Source organism: Phyllostomus discolor, chromosome 9 (genome assembly GCF_004126475.2).
Source record: "Phyllostomus discolor isolate MPI-MPIP mPhyDis1 chromosome 9, mPhyDis1.pri.v3, whole genome shotgun sequence".
NCBI lineage: Eukaryota > Metazoa > Chordata > Mammalia > Chiroptera > Phyllostomidae > Phyllostomus > Phyllostomus discolor.
Genome location: NC_040911.2, coordinates 36,646,426 through 36,668,141, shown reverse-complemented (window position 1 = coordinate 36,668,141; position 21,716 = coordinate 36,646,426).

The window sequence follows — 21,716 nt, the reverse complement described above, 5'->3', positions numbered from 1 at the left end:
ACAAAAAGATTTACTTGGTTAGCACAAGTTCCCAATGTGTTAAAATTTGAAAGTTTTTAAACGTATAACTTATATTGAATTTACATAAAATGTACTTAGTATACATGTATTACATTTATGTGCATACATGTTACATGCATGTGCATTTAAAATGTAATATACATTCAATTTACATTGACAATGTGTAAGTTTTTCAGGAAGTGGAGGGATAGAGTATGAGATAGGTGTCACATATTTGAAATACACAGTTGGATTAAAACAAAATAAGTAGGAATTTCAGAGATTCCTTGAGGAGCTAGGATTTGAAAGTCACAGGCCCAAGCCAAGACTTTGCTCAAGACAAATCCATGGGGGATGTGAATGGCAGAAACTGGACATTAGCAAATGTCTCGAATTATCTTTGACAGGTACTGGACTTTTCTTTCTCCCAGTTATTTGTCTAAGAGGATCCAATTAGAAAAAAAATAGCAAGAAGGAAATGAGGGAAGGAGGTGATGAAGAGAGAAAAACAAAGAGAGGGAAAGAGAATGAATTATGATGAGTGAGAGACGCCTGGATGAAGAAGCTAGTCCTAGCATGTGTGAAGATGGGAAAAAAAGAAGGACTTGGAAACATCTGGAAAAATGTGAGAGAAGAAAAAGAACAGGATATGGCATGGAAGGCAGGAAGGGAAACGAGAAAAGACTTTGAGAGGGTCTAAATTACAAGAAAATGTGGAAAGGCCTTTATTGAAACAATCCATGAAGTTTGTGCTAGTGCCGTGGGCTTCCTTTTATTGCCCTGGCAAGAGTAGGTGCTCGAAACACTTGGTCTTGGAAATCCATTGTGGCTCCTGGTGGCCTGGCACTTCACACAGCGTTAAGCGCCGTCCCTTTCACTCCCTTGCATTGTTTCTCTCTGCCAGCTCCCTGCAGTCTCTCATCTCTTCTCTGCTCTCTCCCACTTAGCCCACCAAGGCCTGGCTACCCAAGTGGAACAGACTTTCATTTTCCTCAGGTTCACACTGTGCATACTGACTAACCCACTTCCTGCCACTCGAGTGGCCCCTCTCCAGCTCCCAGCACCTCTTATCTCTATGGTAACGGAAGACACGACGATCATCCAGATTTTGCCTCAGAGAGTTGGGCTGTACAATCAGGTTTTCCTGGGGTAGCTTGTCCTTTTGCAGTTAGCCGACATGCCGGGGGAGAAGAGCTGCCCCCAACAGGATGGCAGGCGACAGCCTCCAGATGTGGGCACTTGGCAAGTCTGAGCTGAATGTCTCCATAAAAACGTGATGTAATTAACAGACCTCGGCAGCTGGAACGATTCAGCATCTCACATTGATTTTCCATGTCTCCTATTTACTTTCAGTTTTTGAACTGTCTGCCATGACAGGAAATCAAAGAATTATAATGGTGTGCATGAGAGCCCTGGTGCTGGGTCAGCTTTTCCTTGAGAAATCCTGAGACTAATCAGTTTATTATCACTCGATCATCCCTTTTTACTCCTACATTAAAGCTGTCTTCCAAAATGCTAGAAATACCCATTTATTTTGGGATATCATAAAATCAATGTACTGTTTTTAAATTTCAGAGGAGTATTAAGAGAAAAAAGAGTAGGCTTAAAGTAATGTTAGCTGACTCTGTTTTCTCCTTCAGGCTCAACGTGAGGTTGGCAGAGACATTGGGGATGGAGAGACAGAAGTGCTACGTTCACCCTTCCCGGGTTTCACAGGCTTGGAAAAGTTACCTGGTGGAACCAGAAACAGGAGCCTTGTTCCAAGTTTTTTTTTTTTTTCAATTGCTAAAATTAAGGGAAATAATTCTTCCCATCTGTGCTTATTCATGAACTTTCATCTGATGCAGGGTTGGTGTTCTCAGTCTGGCACTGTATTGCTAACTCACTCAGGTGAAAGTCAGAATGTTGGGTTAATTTCACTTTGGATTCCTTAAAACTCTGGAGAAAATGGCCAGCAAGCTGGGGTTGTGATGGGGAAACAGGTCTCTACCTGAACTGGGCTAGCTCCAGATTTGTCTTTATGACAAGCCTCAGGCTCCGCCAGTGTTGCTTTTTTCAAACTCACTTGCCTTGGCAGGCTTCGTGTCTTAGTTACACCGTAGGGATGCATTTTTCTTTGTCCTTTTTACTGACTCAAGTAATAGAACCCCTTTGTAAATAATTAGGAAAATAGAGAAAGGAGAGAAATTGCTCCTAATTTTCCCACTCAAGCACAATAGCTATTATTGTTTTGGAGCAATTACTCTGGGCCATTTTCAAATGCCGAGTTTTGATATAATTCTAACCATAATGTACAAACAACTTTGTGTTTTGCTTTCTTACTCAGTGCATGTCAGAAGCACTTCCACGTATTATTATTAGCTTCAGTAAATATCTTTTTAATCGCTGCCTGAGCAGCTGGAACATTTCAGTCCCTCACATTGATTTTCCACGTATCCTATGGAAGTAGAGACATGATATTTATTGAACTATTGTCCTATTTGGGGACAGTAGATCAAACCCACTTTTCACTGTAATGAATCCCATTATAAGCACCTTTATGCATAATACTTTTTCATAATTTCTTTGGGATAAATTCCCAGATATTACTGGGTCAAAGTACCTGAGTATTTTATGATTTGAGATTTTCTGTTGCTCTTCAAAACTATTATGTAAGTTTATGATAACACCTAAATATTTCAGGAATCATGCTTGACAAGGGTCTTTTATCTGCTAAATAGGCAGTGCTGAGAGAATTTTATGTGTGCAGTTTGAAGATGCTGACAAGTATCGCAGAGATAAACATTGTGGGCTTCAGAGGTATTCCCCGCCCATTGTGTTTAATGTGCATGAGTGACCTCATTATAGCCATTTCTTCTACGAATGCCGTAAAGTATGAATTCTTTGGCTATAATGTTCTATCTCATCAAACCTCATAACATGAATAGTGTCACATCCTCTCTGTTTGGCCATGAATTTTGAATCTGATCCAGATTTCTCTTCCACATTATATAGAATTTGGTGGGTATCCACCTTGCTGGGAATAACACCTTCGGAAAATAGGAAAATACCAAGTAGATAGAAAGTACATTTTCTGGGAAAAGAATAAGAGCTCAGAGAGATGGAGTGAGAATTGTACCGCAGAGTCCCAGCAGCAGATGTTTGGGGTGTTGAAACTCCCACCAGAACAGCTGCCGGAATGTAGAATCACATCTGGGTGTGTGACGCGGCGGCATCATTACCTACTGACAGCAAAACAGCCAGATGCTTCCAATTCATTTTAAGGACCAGGCTTCAGGTCTGAACCTGTGAACAGCTCCGCTTCCCGACCCGCGACTTACCAATTGCCCAGGCAGTTCATGAAAATGTGGCCTCATGGGCACCTTAAGGACAGGTCTTGGTTAGAGCAGGTAGAGGTGGTTAGGGCAGGTAGACGCAGAGCATGGCTGCCTTACACCCAGACCCACATCTTAGGGTGGGCTGGGCAGCCAAGAATAAAGCCATCAAAGCACTTCCACACAAAGGCTGCTGCGCCACATGTCATGGAGGCATGGGGCTTCGGAGACTCTGTTTTATTTCCCTCGTCGTTCTTCAAATTCTCTCTTTCTCTCTCAGAATTGAGTACCTCTCTGTCTCACTCTTCTGTTCTTTCCTCCTGCCACCAATCCCTCAAATACAAGTTTCTTTTCCTGGCAGTTGAACAAATAACTGCATGATCATTATGGTAGCAAATAGTTCTGAAGACTGTTGGATGAACACTGTGATTATTTAGTACAGAGCTATTTTCTTGTGTCATTTCTCTCGACTTGTACTGACAGTTGCTGAGAGTGGAGTTAGAGTGGCTGCTGGTGACAGGGCTCCAGGCTGCAGACAGACTGATCACCGCCTGCAGCAGCCTCCCCCTCTCTGATTAAGTAAAAGTGTGCAGAGCAGCTCATAGGCCCCAGGGGGAAAATCATTCCATATATAAATCTCAACCCTTATGTCAGGCAAGGGACAGATTTCTCTCAGGAGAAGACTGTCCTCCCAATTCCACACAGTGAGGGGAAGCTGACAAGGAACATGGAAACTCACATGTTAACGAGCACTCTGAGAAACAAATAATGGCATAAAATTTGGAATTTCTAAAGAATAGTAGAAAGTATCTCCTGTTCTTTGAAATCACTCAGATCCATGACATGCTTCATCTCACTTAACTGCTGTGCTTTTACGGTTACCTTCTTGTAGAAACCTCAGATTTGTCATTAGAAATACTGCTATTATGCCCATGAGGCCAAACCTTCATATGCAGCTTGCAAGTGGAGGCCGAAGAGGTTGTCTGGTCCGCCCTTCTGAGATTTGGGTCCATATGGTTGTCATGCAGGCTCCTGGGCAGCGCCCCACCACTGAGGGAGAGCGCTCACATATAACGGAGCTCTGGACGTGGAGAAGAGCTGCCAAAGAGGCTGGGAGGAGAGACTTAAGGGAGAGAATAGTCACATAAATGCAGAGTTCAACCCAGGTTTAATAAAGAGGTAACAATAATATTAGCTGATATTGACCGAGTGCCTACTATGAGCTGGAGAGTCTTCACGGTTTATAATGTTTACAGCTGTCAGATCATTTTAATCCTCATAAAAATCTTTTGAGATGGGTGCTATGCTATTATTATCCGATTGTACACAGGAAGAAATGGAAGCTTAATGAGGTGAAATAACTTGTCCGAAGTTTCAAAGTGGACAGTCTGAAGAGTGATCGGATATCGCTCTACACAGGTAGGTGATTACAAGGACCAAATGTAACAGAGTGGGGTACAGCTGAAGCAAAGCTTGCGTCCTGTGTCTCTGTGTCTAACCACAGAGCCGGTGTACACACTGGGACAGCTGCAGAGACCACCAGTCACCGGGGGCCTTGCGTGGACAGTGTTCCCTGCCGACGGGCGATTCAGGGTTGGCTGACAACCGTCTCTGGTTCTTTTTTGCCAGACTCCCACAAGTCAGTACATTTCCCTCAGTTTTGATGCTATGTTTCTCTCAGTCCAAGCCAGAATATTTTCTCTACAATCTAAAAAGCAATTTCTTTCTGCCTAATTCCCCAGTGCCCAGCTTCCATTTCTGACAAAATAGCACCTGTGCCTGGTCTGGCCTGGGTTTCCCCCCATGGTTTCCAGTTTCTGCAGAAGTCTTCCCGATGATTTATTTGGACGTTGTTACTTCTCTATCCATTGTTCTCCCTATCTCTCTCTCCCCCCACCTATTCCCATATATTTGGGAAATCTATCCAGTTTTATATTTGTTAAAGTAATCTATATGAACACAGTTTTAAAAAGTCAGTACCAATGAAGTCTTAAAATTGAAACAAGCAGCACCCTGGGTCTAATTTCCCCCCAGCCCCTATCCACTCTGTATCCATTTAGCTCACTTCTTATGTCCCTACATATTTATAAACAATGTGCTAATCTTATATTTTTTCTAATTTTATTTTAATCATTGTTCAAGTACAGTTTTCTGTCCTTTACTCCCAACAATGTGCTAATCTTATTAATTCTTGATTTATCAATTTTGGACATCCTTTACCTCATATTATATATGGTCGTGATAGGGAAGCTTTTCTATAAACACTTCCTCCCCTTCTCCCTTTCCTCTCAATATTTTTATAACATACAAGTTTAGTCCTTACTCAGGGTTTACCTTATTGGGGCTATGTCAATACCGTTTACTACTGAGCCAAATAGGTACTATATTTACCTTTAGTTCATTGTACAACTTTCCTCAAAAGTGAATATTTGCCTTTTTCTCCCAATTTGCTTAGTATTCTATGACCCTATCACTAATTTTCCTCAAATCCTCTGACAACTGTGTAAAATGTTTATCATGCAGTTTTCCACAAATTGGATATTTCAATTCATCTAAAAATTCTCCCACCTCTCCCCTCCCCCAGCTCGAAGACCTTTCTCCTAAAGTTCTTCAGCTCCCCTGTGGCTGGTTTTGGTTGTTCTGCAGGCTCCTTGAACATTTGCCTTAGAATTCCTCTTTCCTATTTTTCTGGGACTTATTTTCTCCTTTCTCCTTTCCTGGATTCCAGTTTTCTTTTCCCATGGTAACTGTGGGGGACTTTTGGTGACACACCGAAGACAGTTGACACCAGTGAAGCATGAACACCTTGAGAAAGGGTGTATGGGAGGTATAATTTTTCAGTCTTTTTTTAATCTGAAAATTTATTTGTTTTACTTTTATACTTGATTTGGAGCTTGGCCTGGTGTATCGTGGACTGGAGTTATCTTTCCCTCAGAGCATCTAAGGCACTGCTGTGCTGCCGTTTGGCCCCAGTGTTCTTAGTGAGCATCGTGAGGCCATTTCCATTTTTTTTTTTTTGCCATAGGTTCTCGCTCTGCAAATTTCAGATCACTCCTATACCTGGTACTCTGAAATCTCATGGTGTTTGTCTTGTGTTTTTCTGTTTGGTATTTTTGTTTTGTTTTGTTTTTAAATACACTGTGGTAGGCACTCTCTAAATTCATGCCTTCCAGTTCTATGAAATTAAAACAATTGTTTGATTATCTCTACCCTTAATTTTCCTGTTTTCTGTTTTTACTGGAACTCCAGATGTTGGACATATTAGGTCGGCCCTCCAAGTTTCTCTTCTCCCCTTTTGCCCATTTCTTGGTCTTTTTGAACAGAGTTACTTAACCTTTTCTCCCAAATGTTTTATTGAATATTTTCTATTTTGGATATTATATATTTCATTTCCCAAACTCTTCTTTTGCAGTCTGATTATTCTTTTTTATTGTGTCCTGCCTTGTTTCATGAATGCAATATTTTCCCAAAATTCTCTGATGATAATGTTTGTAGATGTTTAATTGTTTTGTTTTTCTTTTTGCTCTATTGTCTCTATGTCTTCTTAGCTCCTTAAAAAGTTTATTTATTTGTTTAGTTCTATTTTTTCATGCTTGAGGCCTTCTTCAGATGTCTGCTGATATTTGAACGGACTTTTATGGTTAAGAACCAACACAAAATGAAACCAATAGGAAACTGTACGTGGGGTGGCTTGGTTCTCAGTAAGTATTGTCAGGAGATAACCTGGCTCACTTGAAAAAGAGTATTTCAAATAGAGTCCGTGAATCTTTTCTTGAGGTCCAGTCAATTTCTCTGGAGAATTATCCTTTTTGCTCCTGCCTGGAGGTTATCTATTCAGACACTTCTGTTCTGGGAGCAGAGACAGAAAGGGTGCTTGGAAAACAGATTTTTACCTAAGTGACTTGTTTTCAGCCTCGCACCTGGCTCCCCACCTGCTATGCCTGTTGCTATCTGAGTCTGGAGATTCTCACGTTCTCTAAGGAAAACATTCTCGCCCTCCTGGAAAGAATGAAACAGGGACAGGTTGGTGGAGCTGGTGAGAAGGGCTGTTGTTTGGTGGGGGAAGAGACGTATACAGGTGGTGGATGCAAACTTTCAGTCAGCACCTCTGCTGTAGGTCCACGCCTCATCCCAGCTACTGACAAAGCAGCAGTGTCCCCGTGCACAGCCTCTCCAGGGTTCTGCGGGGGCACCTGCATGCTCTTAGGTTACAGCTTCTTCCACTCTGCTGAGGTATTGTCATTTTTCTATTGCTTTTTATTCCCCCCAAAATATGTTGACAGTTTTTATTCATGACAGTTCTGTACCCTGTTCTCTTTGGCTTGTGGGCTTGACTCTGTCTATCATCTATCTATCATCTTTTTGTCATTTATCTACTTACCTATCATCTGTCAATCACCTATCTATCTATCTACTACCTATCTTTTTATCTGTCATCTATCTATCTTTTTTTTTTTAATTCTTTCACTTTTATTTCCTTTAGGTTTTGGGTGGAAGAAAAGATAAATGTTTGATCATATTTGACCAAAATTCCCTTCTTTTTTCATCTGAATTTCAGAAATCACACATACAGGATTTTAGGTACAGAGAGGACCTAACTTACAGTTACTGCCTAGTTTATAGGAAACAAGACTTTATGTCTCAGGGTCCCCCTTACACCTACCCTGGAGTAGCCCTACTAGGAAGTTGGGTCTACTGGCCTCTAGGGTCATTTCCTGTGCCCAGGTTGAATTCGGCCAGGGCCACAGACATCTTAGGAACTGTGTCTCTGTGAGCAGCTGCTAGAGCATCAGGCATAGGAGCAAGGGAGGCAGACTTCTGGGATGGCTTTTGTGTAATTAATTGAGGTTTGGAACAGTCATTTTCCTATTTACCCATAATGCTCATACTCTAAACTAACCCATCACATTTATTAAAGGGAGGAGTAACCAAACAACAACAAACCCAGGGTTACATTTCATGGAAAGCTTATCAAACAATATGTTTTTCCCTCTTATCTGCCTCATTCAGCACGAGAGCTGGCTGTTAGCAGTGAATATTTTTCAAGTTCTCACAAGATGTCCTGGAGAGACCTGGACAGAGAAATGCTATTACAAGAAAGTGATAAATATAAATAACAACAAAAATCCAATCAAGATTTAGCCATTAAGATAGTGCCATACAGAAAACATTGTAAGAACAAAACAATCATAATAAAAATCTACTTGTCCCACCAAAAACTCATGGAGAAAACTCACTCCTTTAAAAAAATAAAACCAGGGGAGAAGATCTTGCTTTGAGTGGCTGAATTGCCAAAGATCCATAATAGATTTATTAGGAACTAATTTGTGATTATAACTTATTTTTTAATCTCTTCAATATTCATTAAATGTCACTGTTACATTATGAAAAATACAGTAGCATCTACAGAGAATTAAAAACAGGGCTTACCTACCCTTCTATTTCTTTTTCAAACAAAGCTTTTTCAAGCAAAGTTTTTTCAAGCAAAGCATTTGGGTGCTACCTGAAATGTGAAGTTTCATATTGTAGATTGAATTGTGCCTCTCTCCAAATTTGCAGGTTAAAGCCCTAATCGCCAATCCTACAGAATGTGACTGCTTTTGGAGACTGGGCCTAGAAAGAGGTAAATAAGATTAAATGAGATCCTATGGGTAGACCCTAATCCAACTTGGTGGTCTTATAAGGAAATATGGACACACAAAAACACCAGTGATCTGTGTATGTAGCAGAAAGATCATGTGAGGACACAGAAGGCAGCACGTTGCAAGACAAGAAAAGATGCCTTGGGAGTAACCAACCCTGCTGACACCTTAAACTTGGATTCCCGGCTTCCAAAACTGTGAGGAAACAAATTTCTGTTATTTAAGCTGCCTTGTCTGTGGTATTTTATTATGTCAGTGCCCAGCAAACGTATGCCGTTCCCAGATCTATCTTCTGCTGTATTTGATTTTAAACATAACAAAGAGCATAGACATAGTAAGAATCAGACACTTCTAAAAACCAACTTCTGCTAACTAAGAACTGAAAATCAGGTATTAGATCGTGATTGCTAAATAGAAGCACTTTGGCTCCATCACCTGTGAGCTGAAGATATAAGGTGTTGAATTGGCCAGACTGACTTCCAGAGGAGGAACGTGGTCTCAGGACTTTCCCTCAGGCCAGCACGGTGGGCTGACCTGAACTGGGAAGTCTTAAAGGAGGAGTAGGAATGGATTGGGGCAGTTTCCAGGTGGTGGGTATCCCTGATGGAAATGGATTCAGTGGGGGTTGGAATACTGCAACAGGCAGCTTGAGAAATGGCTCCTCTTCAAGAAGATCTTTAATTGGCAGAGCCTCCTGGTGCCACCTGGGTGATCCTCTTTCTATATTATAAGCTGAGGGAGAAAGAAAAATAAACTGCACTTGGACAACTGACTGGGTTGAGAAAACAACTAGGCATTGGCCTGGTGGCAGCCCCAAGCCTCGTGGTTGCCTGTTGTCACAATTCATCAGAAGCCAGCAAGGAAATTCAGGGTATCACATTTAGGATGTACTCTCCATCAGAGTGTGTTACCCTCACTGTTACCCTAGTACTCATGTGGACCAAGGTTCTAGATCCAAAGAGTGAACAAAAAGAACACTAAAATTGAAGGGGGCAGTGATTAGAGGGAGCGAGATGGAGATTCAGAGAGATACAAAGACTCAGAGAAAGCATAGTGGCAGGAAGACAAAGAGGGAGACAGAGAGCAACCAGCAACAACAAGCAGAGAGAACAAGAAGAATCACAGGGAAAGCAAGTCACAATGCTAGACCTAAGATCTCCTGAGATGTTCATGGATTGCACATCAGATCTGCTCTCTTCTCCTCCTCTGATCCCATTTAAACCCCACTGAAGTGTCATGGCTTAAGAAAGCCCATGGAAATTTGCACTTGTGATGTGGCTTCTAATGGATACCCCATGAATTCACTGAAGTGGAACAACAAGGATATGAGAACCAAATAAATATTTTGAGATTTTATTTGCATAGGGGTTTATGCCTGAGATTCATTCATGTGAGTAGACATCTCATTCAGGAAGGAGAATCAAATGAAGAACTGGAATTTGGGGGTAGCCAACAAGGTGGGGGGGGAGCAAGAAATGTTCGTTCTTCCTAAATGAGTCTTTATTGCAAGAGTGATGCTTTTTCTGTGGTGCTTGTTAAATACTGTATTTATGCTGTGTATTTGTATACAGTGGGATTAAGGGACCAAACTGAATTACCAATGATGGTTGCTTGAAGGGGTGTTTGACTAGGAGATTTACACAACGTTCTTAATAATCTTTTTTATTTATTTATAGAATGTTATCATTCCAAACATATAGTGCTGCCATCCCTTAGGAAAGATGCTTTCTATTTGAGGACCACCAGCTCTGCATGTTGATTGGAAAAGAGATAAAAGAGCATCTGGCCACCATAGTACAGCCTGCATGTTCCCTCCCTCTTCATTATGCAGAGAGCTGATGCAATTTTTGCTTCTCTCCTATTTATACAAATAAAGAGAACGGTTTGGGAAATATGTCATGCTGGCATTAAATACCACCAGTCTTTCTGGGTTGAAATGTACACGTTCCATTAACAACAATTATATTGTATAATTAAGGTTTTGGTCCCCAAAGTCTGACTCAGAAGCTTCCTCAAATACCGATGAGTTTATGGAAGACATGTTAAAATAAATATACCCCTCCCATCACTACCCTTCAACTCCCCACCCTTCACTTCCCCTCAAATTACTACCAGTACCTATGCCAATGACTTGGTGTCTTGAATGTGGTGTTCAAGTGCCCTCTAGTGTAGCTGTGGCTGAGATTAATATGAAAATAGAAAAGAATCTTTGAAATGGCAGATGTCTGCAGCAGAGTCATCAGTACCTTCCACACATTTTATGGGGCTCCCATATGGGATCTACATGAGAGAAATGGGGTGCAGGCTGATGATTTGGAGTGACTCTTCCAGAATGAGGCTCTCCATGTAATATTATTATGCTGCTCTCCATCATTCTTTTTGTGGTGCTTTCGATTTAGAGTTAGGTGGAATTTTTCCTGAGGCTTATGCAGTCTTGGCAAACACAAATGTGTAAATAGCCAAAGGGAAAGGGCTAATGAAGTTCAAGCCCTTGCCCTTGGGAGCACCTCTTGACCCTGAGACCTTAGCACGTTTCACTCTCCCAGCAGCTGGAAAGATCTCTGACCTCTGTCTCATCAGTAAATGCTGCAAGTGGTGACAGTAATGGATTTCTAAGGGCAATTAACACAGTGACAGGGTTTAGAAATGATGGATTATGACAACACTCCCTGCTATCAAGTTTTTTCTGTTGATGACCACCTGGCCATCAATAATGGTCTCCCCAGCCAAGTCCTACATTTCTACCTGTGGTCAAGACTAAAGAAAGACGAATAGCTGAAAAGCCTAGATCAGACTCACATCTTAACCAGGAGAAGAATTGTTGGCCCACATGCCCCAGTGACACAAGTCAGGTGTAGCGAAAGAGGGAGGTTAGAATGAGGCACACCTGAATCAGCGACATCAGTCTGGTTTGATACAAGACCAAGTAGATGGGGTTTTCTCCTCGACTTCTCTCTGGTGGGGATCTATGGGCACAGAAATGATTTGAAGATCAAGAAGGGTAATTGTCCTAGCTTTTTGAGTATGCACATTCTGAAAAATGTTGTGTCTGGGGAAGTTGGGCAGGTGGCTGCTCCATCATTCCTGGATGAGTGGCATGTGGCTACTTTTAAAACCAAGACAACAGGCTGCAAATGGAGTTGCTTATGCTAAGCCGCACACCACCAAAACAAAGACTTAATTATAGTTTTGACTTTCCCGGAAATAGAATCTTAAGCCAGTCAATCAGAAATTGCCTGATTGTCATTGGTTAGGTAAGCTGCTTGATAGACCCCTGCCATCCCGCAAAGGAAAGTGACCTTGAAATAGCCAACCTGCTTTTTTTTTCCCCTCATAAAACCTCCTTGTTTCTCCTCCATTTTATCTATAAAAATTTTTCATTTTGTACAGTTTCTTGGAGCTCCTTTCTGTCTGCTAGATTGGATGCTGCCTGATTCGTGAATTCCTGCATAGAGCCAATAAGATAAATTTTATTTTGTAACAGTGTGTGTATATGTTTCCTTGCTGAAGAGTCAAAATCAAGTAGATTTTCTTCTAGACTATAGGACTGTGGAGGTACAATCCCTAGGTAGGCAGACAAATAAGACGTGATTCCATCTTTAGTTACTCTTCAAAATGCCCAGGAAAACAATGGCTCAGGATAGAAAATGGAAATATGTTGAAAATTTTGGTAGACTTCATAGAAATCTGGAAACATGAGCAAGCTGCAGAAGTGAAAATGTTAAGGAAGGTGAACAGATATAAATGGACTGACTCATACTAATATTAAGGAGAATAGTGTGAGATGAACAGTTTTGGGAGACCCTCATGGCAGAAACTATTGATTACTTATTCCAAATGAACCACCTCTTTTTTTCTTCCTAGGAAAACACTGCACTTATTTAGAAGCAGAATTTATAGGAGCTTCCAAGACTGTTGTGTAGCCCTAGTGCCAAGTGCTGATTACTATGAGACAATTGTGGGTAGTGTACAGGAAGCCTCTGGGAAATGTCTCCCTTAAAATACATAAAGAGAAGCATGAGTGGAATGCCTTCTTTGCTGGGTGTTGTGTCTGCATGCACCACTTGGAATTCTATAGCCAACTTGCAAATACAGAGGAGGGCTTTGTCAACCTGCTGATCATAGCAGAGTGGAAAGGTATAATGCTCCCAGCTCCTTTTTGCTACATAGGTAATGTAACACATTTTTTCATGGTTTAAACCACTTTTCATTGGGTTTTCTGTTACAACTGAAAGCATGTCCACTGATAGAACCACTGTTTGAAATAGTGGGTAATGACAGTGTTGTCTTTGAATACTTAAGTAATCAGAACACAGTATGGATAAAGCAGGTAAATAAAATCAGAAGGTTAAATGTCATTAGTCTTTAAGCTCCCAATTAATTCTAACATGCCATGCTCTAAATCCCTATATATTTCTATATAAAAATCCCTATATAAAAATATATACTTTGCCTATCTGGCCAAAAATAGGTATAATTTTGATTCATGCACACTGGATGGCTATTGTCATGTTGGCTGTTGTAATTTTTTTATTTGACAATTTAAGAAAAAAGAGGTCACTACCCCTGAGTAAATAGTCAGGTATTGTGTGTTTTAAAAATTCTTGTGGCACAGTGCCTGAAAATCTCTGGGCTAAAGTATTAACCAAACCTTGAACACTGTGAGTGAAATGTTCTTATTTGCAATTCATGCACTTGTGAAATTTAGACATTGGAATTCTTGTTTTACAAAGCAGAGAGTGAAATATATTAAGAACTATTATTAAGCAGACCAATAACTATAATTGACAAGAGAACTGCAAATTGTTTCCAATTGATGTATTTTGAGTTCTCACATTCTATTTAAGAATATTTATCCAAATGTCATCTTGAGCCAGGATATTAGTATACGCCATTTGTCATAAATGTTAAGTTGAATGTGAGTTTTCTTACTGGTGATCATAAATAATTAAGCAGAGTTTTCTGGAGAGATTTTGGCTACTTTGTGATGTAGGTGTGCACTTTATAATATATGAGTACTATGGAGGCAATATCCTCCTTTATTTACTTTAACATTGGCAATCTGGATAAGGGAGAACAAGTTATGAAGCATGCATGTAAATGAATAGATTTTACTGTTGTAATCAGATAAAATTTAGGAAAGTTTAATCAGATACATATTACATTTTGGCATATCTGTCACCAGTGACAAGCAGTTCACAGAAAATGACTATAATTGTAGGAGGACTTTATTCCCAGATTTTCCTAGTCTGCTTCAATTTCAAATACTCTGGTCTATCGTGAGAACAATGTGAAGTGATTTTTGGCTTGGGGAATATGGTCTGTGAAGAGTATACAATGTGCAATAACTCTACCCTGCAGCAAGCACTCAAGTTGTGTGTGGGGATAAGGGGGGAGGAAGATGTAGATGTAATGGAACAGGACAGAGGCCCTGGATCCACAACCCAGAGCGACCTTTCCCTGAACTTCTCCACATGCTCAGCAGTGGCCACCTGCTCCCCCTGTGCCCTGGGAATGCTCTCCTCTCTTTTCTCCTAAGTCATACTACCCTTCACTTTCTACTTCTGGGAAAAGGCTGTAGGGAAAGTCTGGCCTCTTCACTGATCCCACTGCACCTGAAATTTGGACACACCAGTCTTATATATTGTTCTGTGAGTGATCAGTACATGGGAGCCAGTGAAAGAAATGAGTCATGCAGGGGCTCTTGGAAGTAGAGCCTGAAGAATTGTGTTGGAATAGGTCTCACTTCCTTCCTGACTCCTCAAAAGAGGAGGTTGAAGGGAGACATTTCACATTGAGAAGATAACACTTTAGGGAGGGACACCAGGAGAAAGAATGGGTTTTAGAGGCAGAGAGTTGTGGGTTTGGATATAGGTCTGCAACTTGTTATGTGACTTCGAACTTGAACATTGTTGATTCTTAGTTTTATCCATTCTTGGTGCCCTTGCACAGTTGAGGTCATCAAGGTTGAAGTGATAACATACAAGGAAGAACCCAGCACAGCACCTGGCTCATAGTTAGTATCCACTAACTACTGGAAAAGAAATCAAAGGTGATTTTAAAGTGACATGAAAATATGCCTAAAAAGCAACATAAATGTAAGGGGAGTCTGTGTTCTGACAAAATGCACTCTGAAACCTGTTGTATAAAAAACGAATTATAAGGCATAGTAAACCCAAGAATATAATTGCCACATTAAGAGATGAAGCTTTTACTTCCATGATGTGCTGGGAAGTTTCAGTGAATAAGCTCCTAAGAAGATGGCTTTTCAAAGCCCTGTTTATGATCTAGTAGCCACATTACTGGAGAGTTAAGACCATGAATCTTATGTTGAGAATCTCTCAAATGAAAAGAGCATTTTTAGATGTTAAATTGGCAGTTTTTCAAGGCAAGCCTTCCCAGTCTGTTACAGGCAGCAGTGGAAACCAAGCTGATATCAACTTTCTGCAATGTTCTCTTCAGTATAAGGCAGCTCAGTGAAATTGTTTTTCTGTATGATTATATTTCTGGTACTCATAAAGTTTGCATTGTCTAGTTGTTTTATTCCATGTCACTGGATCATTTTAGGAGAACAAGGTACTTTAAGTCAATCCCTAAAGTTGTCTGTGGGGTTGTTTTTCTCTTAAGAATGGAGAGACTCTCCGTTTCAACTCTTAGGAGTGGAGAGCTGGAAGAGACAGTACTGGCATTTAAATAATATTGCTGAATCAGGGATGAAAAATGTCATTTGCTGATCGCTGACCAGATCAATCCAAGTCATGAAGTGCAGAGCATCAGTCTGGACTGAAGGGTGGAAGTGCCTCTGAGGCACCAGGAAGACTCTCAGTTAGCCTGGTGCCAAAAAAGGTTGATGGGGTATGGCTGACATGCACAGAATGCTTGTGTTTGGGCCCCTCACAACCTCTGTTGAGATGTTGGGCTGAAATGTAAACTTTCTAGGCCTTCTGCCTTCCGAGATGCCTTCCATAGAGGAGGGATATTTCCTGGTTTTCTGTCTAGGGACATATCTGGTGCCTAACTAATGAGAAAGCAATTTTAAAAAAGAAGAAAGTGAGGGACATCAGGCTTCAGCCACTAAAACAGATATAGCTGTTTATTTGAAGTTAATGTCTACTACTCTCTGACATTTCTCATTGCTTATATGACATGAGACTTGAATTTGGGTTACCTATTGTCAAGTTTCCAAGGGTATAAGTAGTATTGGGGAAAAATATCTCAAATGCAAATTTTATATACATAAGTAATGAGTATAAGTTCATATAAATCAATGAACACAATTATATATTTTCAACAATTATATATTTGCAACAATTATAACGAATCCTGCCCTGGCTGGTATGACTCAGTTGCTTGGTGCTTTGTCCCAAGGAACCTTTGTAACTGCAAGGTTGCAGGTTTGATTCCTGGTCAGGGCACATGCTTGGGTTGCAGGTTTGATCCTTGGTCTGGGTGTGGGCGAATGTGACCCCTAGTCTGGATGCTATGATCCTGGTCTGGGAGGCAACTGTTTGGTGCTTCTCTCTCACATCAATGTTTCTTTCTGTCTCTTCCTCTTTTCCTTCCTCTGTCTCTAAAAGCAATGGAAAAAAAAAGTGTCCTTGGGTGAGGATAAAACAACAGAAGAAACAAGTAAAATAAAAAATAAAAATTTAAAATAAGACAAGCCCCTATGACTAATAATAATAGTTTTTGCTGCTCAACCAGTTGATCAAAATTATGGATAGTACTTGATCTACTGTGATTTTCAGTGACACCTCCAGCTGCCTGTTGTCAGGTGTACACTACAGCATCTACAGGTCAAAGACGTACCATCCTGAGGTGCCAGAGTCACCTCTACTCTAGTATTCCAGATTTTACAGGTTCTTAGTTTTTTTCCCCACTTAGGCAAGAACCAACATTCATCCTTTACTTGATAGTGGAGTGAGGTGGGGGTTGACCCATGCAGGTGGGCTCAGTGACAGCTAGCAAAATAGTAGGAGAGATAAGGGTAAGTGTCTTTTCTTGACTAGAGCTTCACTGCTGCCCAAACTGTTATCTTTGTTGGTTGTCCAGGGAGGCAAATACTCCACCAATGATAAATGCTTGATATCACATTATTCTAATGCCATTCTGTTAAGAGTTTTGACTCCATTAAAATGAATGTACAGGAGGGAAGGAATATGGCAGGTGGAAAACCTGGAAAGAAAAGAGCTGTGATCCCCTCCACTGAGAATGTGCTTTCTTCTAAGGAACCTCAGTTGTGTGGATGAAGGTAGACTTTTTACACTGGGACAAGTTACTTCAGCATTTTTACATGTTCCAAATTAGTGGGTGCATCAGTCCTTTCAGCAGAACCTGCCTTAGGCACTTAACCTTTCGTGGCTCAGGTGTGCCAGGACAAAAAAAATGGCTCAAATGGAAGAACATATCAAAGCTCCAGAACAAATACAACTAAGCAATGAAGAGATAGCCAACTTATCGATGCACAGTTCAAAACACTGGTAATCAGGATGCTCACAGACTGGTTGAATTTGGTTGCAAATTAGATGAAAAAATGAAGGCTATGCTAAGTGAGATGAAGGAAAATGCACAGGGATCCAACAGTGATGGGAAGGAAACTGGAACTCAGATCAATGGTGTGGACCAGAAGGAAGAAAGAAACATCCAAACAAAAAAGAATGAAGAAACAAGAATTCAAAAAAATGAGGAAAGGCTTAGCAACCACCAGGACATCTTTAAATGTTCCAGCATCCAAATCATAGGGGTACCAGAAGGGGAAGAGGAAGAGCAAGAAATTGAAAACTTATTTGAAAAAATAATGAAGGAGAACTTCCCCAATCTGGCAAAGGAAATAGACTTCCAAGAAGTCCAGGAAGCTCAGAGAGTCCCAGAGAAGTTGGGCCCAAGGAGGAACACACCAAGGCACATAATAATTACATTAGCCAAGATGGAAGGTAAGGAGAGAATCTTAAAAGCAGCAAGAATAAAGGAGACAGTTACCTACAAAGGAGTTCCCAGAAGACTCTCAGCTGATTTCTCAAAAGAGACCTTACAGGCAAGAAGGAGCTGGAAAGAAGTATTCCAAGTCATGAAAGGCAAGGACCTACATCCAAGATGACTCTATCCAGCAAAGCTATCATTTAGAATGGAAGGGCAGATAAAGTGCTTCTCAGATAAGGTCAAGAGTTCATCATCACCAAGCCCTTATTATATGAAATTTTAAAGAGATTTATCTAAGAAAAAAAGATTGAAAATATGAACAGTAAAATGACAACAAACTCACAGTTATTAACAACCACACCTAAAACAAAAACAAGCTAAGCAAATAACTAGAACAGAAACAGAACCACAGAAATGGAGATCACATGGAGAGTTATCAGCAGGGGAGTGGGAGGAGGAGAGAGGGGGAAAAGGTAAAGAGAATAAGTAGCATAAGTGGGAGGTAGAAAATAGACAGGGGGAGGTTAAGAATAGTATAGGAAATATAGAAGCCAAAGAACTTATATGTATGACCCATGGACATGAACTAAAGAGGGGGGGCGATGTGGGTGGGAGGAGGTATGCAGGGCAGAGGGGACTAAAGGGGGGAAAATGGGACAACTCTAATAGTATAATCAATAAAATATATTATTAAAAATGAATGATCACAAATACTTTTATCTTTATGTATTTTCATAATTATTTATCTATTCCAGGTAATATATCAAGTATTTCTTGACTTGCCTAATGTGTTTGAATAAAAATACTAATGCTATAAAGATTTATAGCAAACTTATAACTTAATTTTGTTCTCTTATAATCATGCTAAGTTTAAATAACCATCTGGCACTGTTATTCATTTATTCTCTCTTTCAGTGAATATTTATAGAGCCCCTTCTATGTTCCAAGCATTGTGTTGGGGACAACCAATAAAAACAGAAGAGAAATGGATAAGGCATAGTCTGTCTTCAAGGAGCTCACAGTCTAGAAGGAAGGCAGACCTGCATCAAATAATGACAAGTGAGTGTGGCATATTGACAGTGAAGACAGGCATAAGATAGAGGACAAGAACTGGGTTGAAGACCCGAATCCCAGCCCAGCACTGTTGCTGCTAGAATGTGGGGACCCTTATCACCATGTGGGGGAGAACTTATGAGTGCTCGGGGGAATAACACTTCAATGATCCAAGAAGCTCTTTACAGTTTAAAGAGCTTCATCAAAGCAGAGTTATTTATGGTTTTATTCTATACTATTAGTTTCATGCATTTATTAATAATCATTGTTCTGCCTACCAAAATTAAGAAATAACTTTTTATCACTATATGTTTTTTAGTTCTCAATGGGCTGACTTTCATATGTCATTTCTCATTAAACTCCAATAACCCTATGAGGAGGGTAGAATGGGCTTAATTCTTATTATCTCCATTTTTCAGATGAGAGATCTGAGCACAGAAAAGTCAAGGGAGTCTCCCTAGGTCATAGAGAAAATTAATTGGCAGATCAAAAGATGCAGATGTAGGCCTTACTCTTTGAACCATGAGTTTTCTTAGTTTACATTATAATCCAAGAAGCTTCTTAGTCATATTTCACCAGTGGTTTAATAGCCCCTCTTTTTGGAGACTCTGGTACTTTGTATCTTGCAATACCTCACTCTGCATATTTCTTGTATATTTCTGATTATTCTGTCCCTGTCTCCAAGAAGCCCTCCTTCTACCAGCTGGGCAAGTGCTGGTGTTCCACAGGGTCTGTCCTTGCCCCTCTCTCCTCCCTCTGCTTTCTTTCTCTCTCTCTCCACACTCTCTGTGCAATTACATACATTTTCATGCCATCACTACCACATAAGATGAGATTATCAAATCCACACCTTATAACTCTGACCTTTCCCCCAGGCATCAGACTTAAATATACCAACTTCCCTCCGGACATGTCCCTGGGCTATTCTTCTTCCACTTGACACCGAAAACTTCACTATTACTCTTTAACCCACTAGATGTCAATACCATTGAACCAGTCACCAAGCTCAAAACATATGAGTTTCTTTCTTCTTCCTTACCTGTCACTTCTAATTGAATCACCATGTCTTGTTTTGGTCCCTAAATATATATTTCAAAATCGATTCCCTCTTTCTCAGCCATGCTGCCTCTCTCCTGTGTATTTAAATGGTTTTCCAGTATGTCTGCAGTTTTTGAGAGCCTATTGAAGAAAAAGATGAGTGATATATCTACTCATGTATTATCTTACAAATTCATTCCACAAAAAAATTTAAAATATATTTTATTGATTATGCTATTACAGTTGTCCCACTTCCCCCCTTTATTCCCCTCTGACTTTCACATTCCCTCCCACCCACATTTCCTCCCTTTAGCTCATGTCCATGGGTCATACATATAAGTTCTTTGGCTTCTACGTTTCCTATACTATTCTTAATCTCCCTCTGTCTATTTTCTACCTACCATTTATGCTACTTATTCTCTCTACCTTCTCCCCCTCTTGCCCCTCCCACTCCCCCACTGATAACCCTTCATGTGATTTCCATTTCTGTGATGTGATTCTGTTTCTGTTCTAGTTGTTTGCTTAGTTTTTTTTTTTTTTTTAAGGTTTGGTTGTTAATAGCTATGAGTTTGTTGCCATTTTACTGTTCATATTTTTGAACTTCTTTTCCTAGATAAGTCTCTTTAACATTTCATGTAATAAGGGCTGGGCGATGATGAACTTTTTTAACTTGACCTTATCTGGCAAGCACCTTATCTGCCCTTCCATTCTAAATGAAAGCTTTGCTAGAGAGAGTAATCTTGGATGTAGGTCCTTGCCTTTCATGACTTGGAATACTTCTTTCCAGCCCCTTCTTCCTGCAAGGTTTCTTTTGAGAAATCAGCTGAGAGTCTTCTGGGAACTTTTTTGTAGGCCACTGTCTTCTTTATTCTTGCTGCTTTTAAGATTCTCTCCTTATCTTTCATCTTGGCTAATGTAATTATGATGTGCTTTGGTGTGTTCCTCCCTGGGTCCAACTTCTTTGGGACTCTCTGAGCTTCCTGGACTTCTTGGAAGTCTATTTCCTTTGCCAGATTGGGGAAGTTCTCCTTCATTATTTTTTCAAATAAGTTTTCCATTTCTTGTTCTTCCTCTTCTCCTTCTGGCACCTTTATAATTCTGATGTTGGAATGTTTCAAGATGTCCTGGAGGTTGCTAAGTCTCCTCATTTTTCAAAATTCTTGTTTCTTTATTCTGTTCTGGTTGAATGTTTTGCCTTCTGCTCCAAACTGTTGATTTGAGTCCTGGTTTCCTTCCCATCACTGTTGGTTCCCTGTAGATTTTTCTTTGTTTCACATAATGCAAACTTCATTGTTGCCTGGGTCTTTTTTTATGCTGTTAAAGTACCCAGTGAGTTCCTGGAGCATCCTGATAACCAGTGTTTTGAACTGTGCTTCTGATAGGTTGGCTATCTCTTTGTCACTTAATTGTATTTTTTCTGGAGCTTTGAACTGTTCTTTCATTTGGGCTATTATTATTATTATTGTTATTGTTATTATTTTGTCTCAGAGCACCTGTTAGGTAGTGAGGGGTGGAGCCTTAGGTATTCACCAGAGTAGGGCAACCCACATGGCTGTGTTGTGACACTGTATGTGGGGGAGGGGTCAGAGAGGGAACAGTGCCACTTACTCCGCTCTCTGCCAGTTTTCAGTCACTTTCCTTGCTACCCACAATCAAATTGGGCCCTTCTGGTGCTGATTCCCATGTGGGTGGGTTTGTGTACATTCTAGGGCCCTCTGTACCCACAGAGTGGGTCTCTCTGACAAACTAT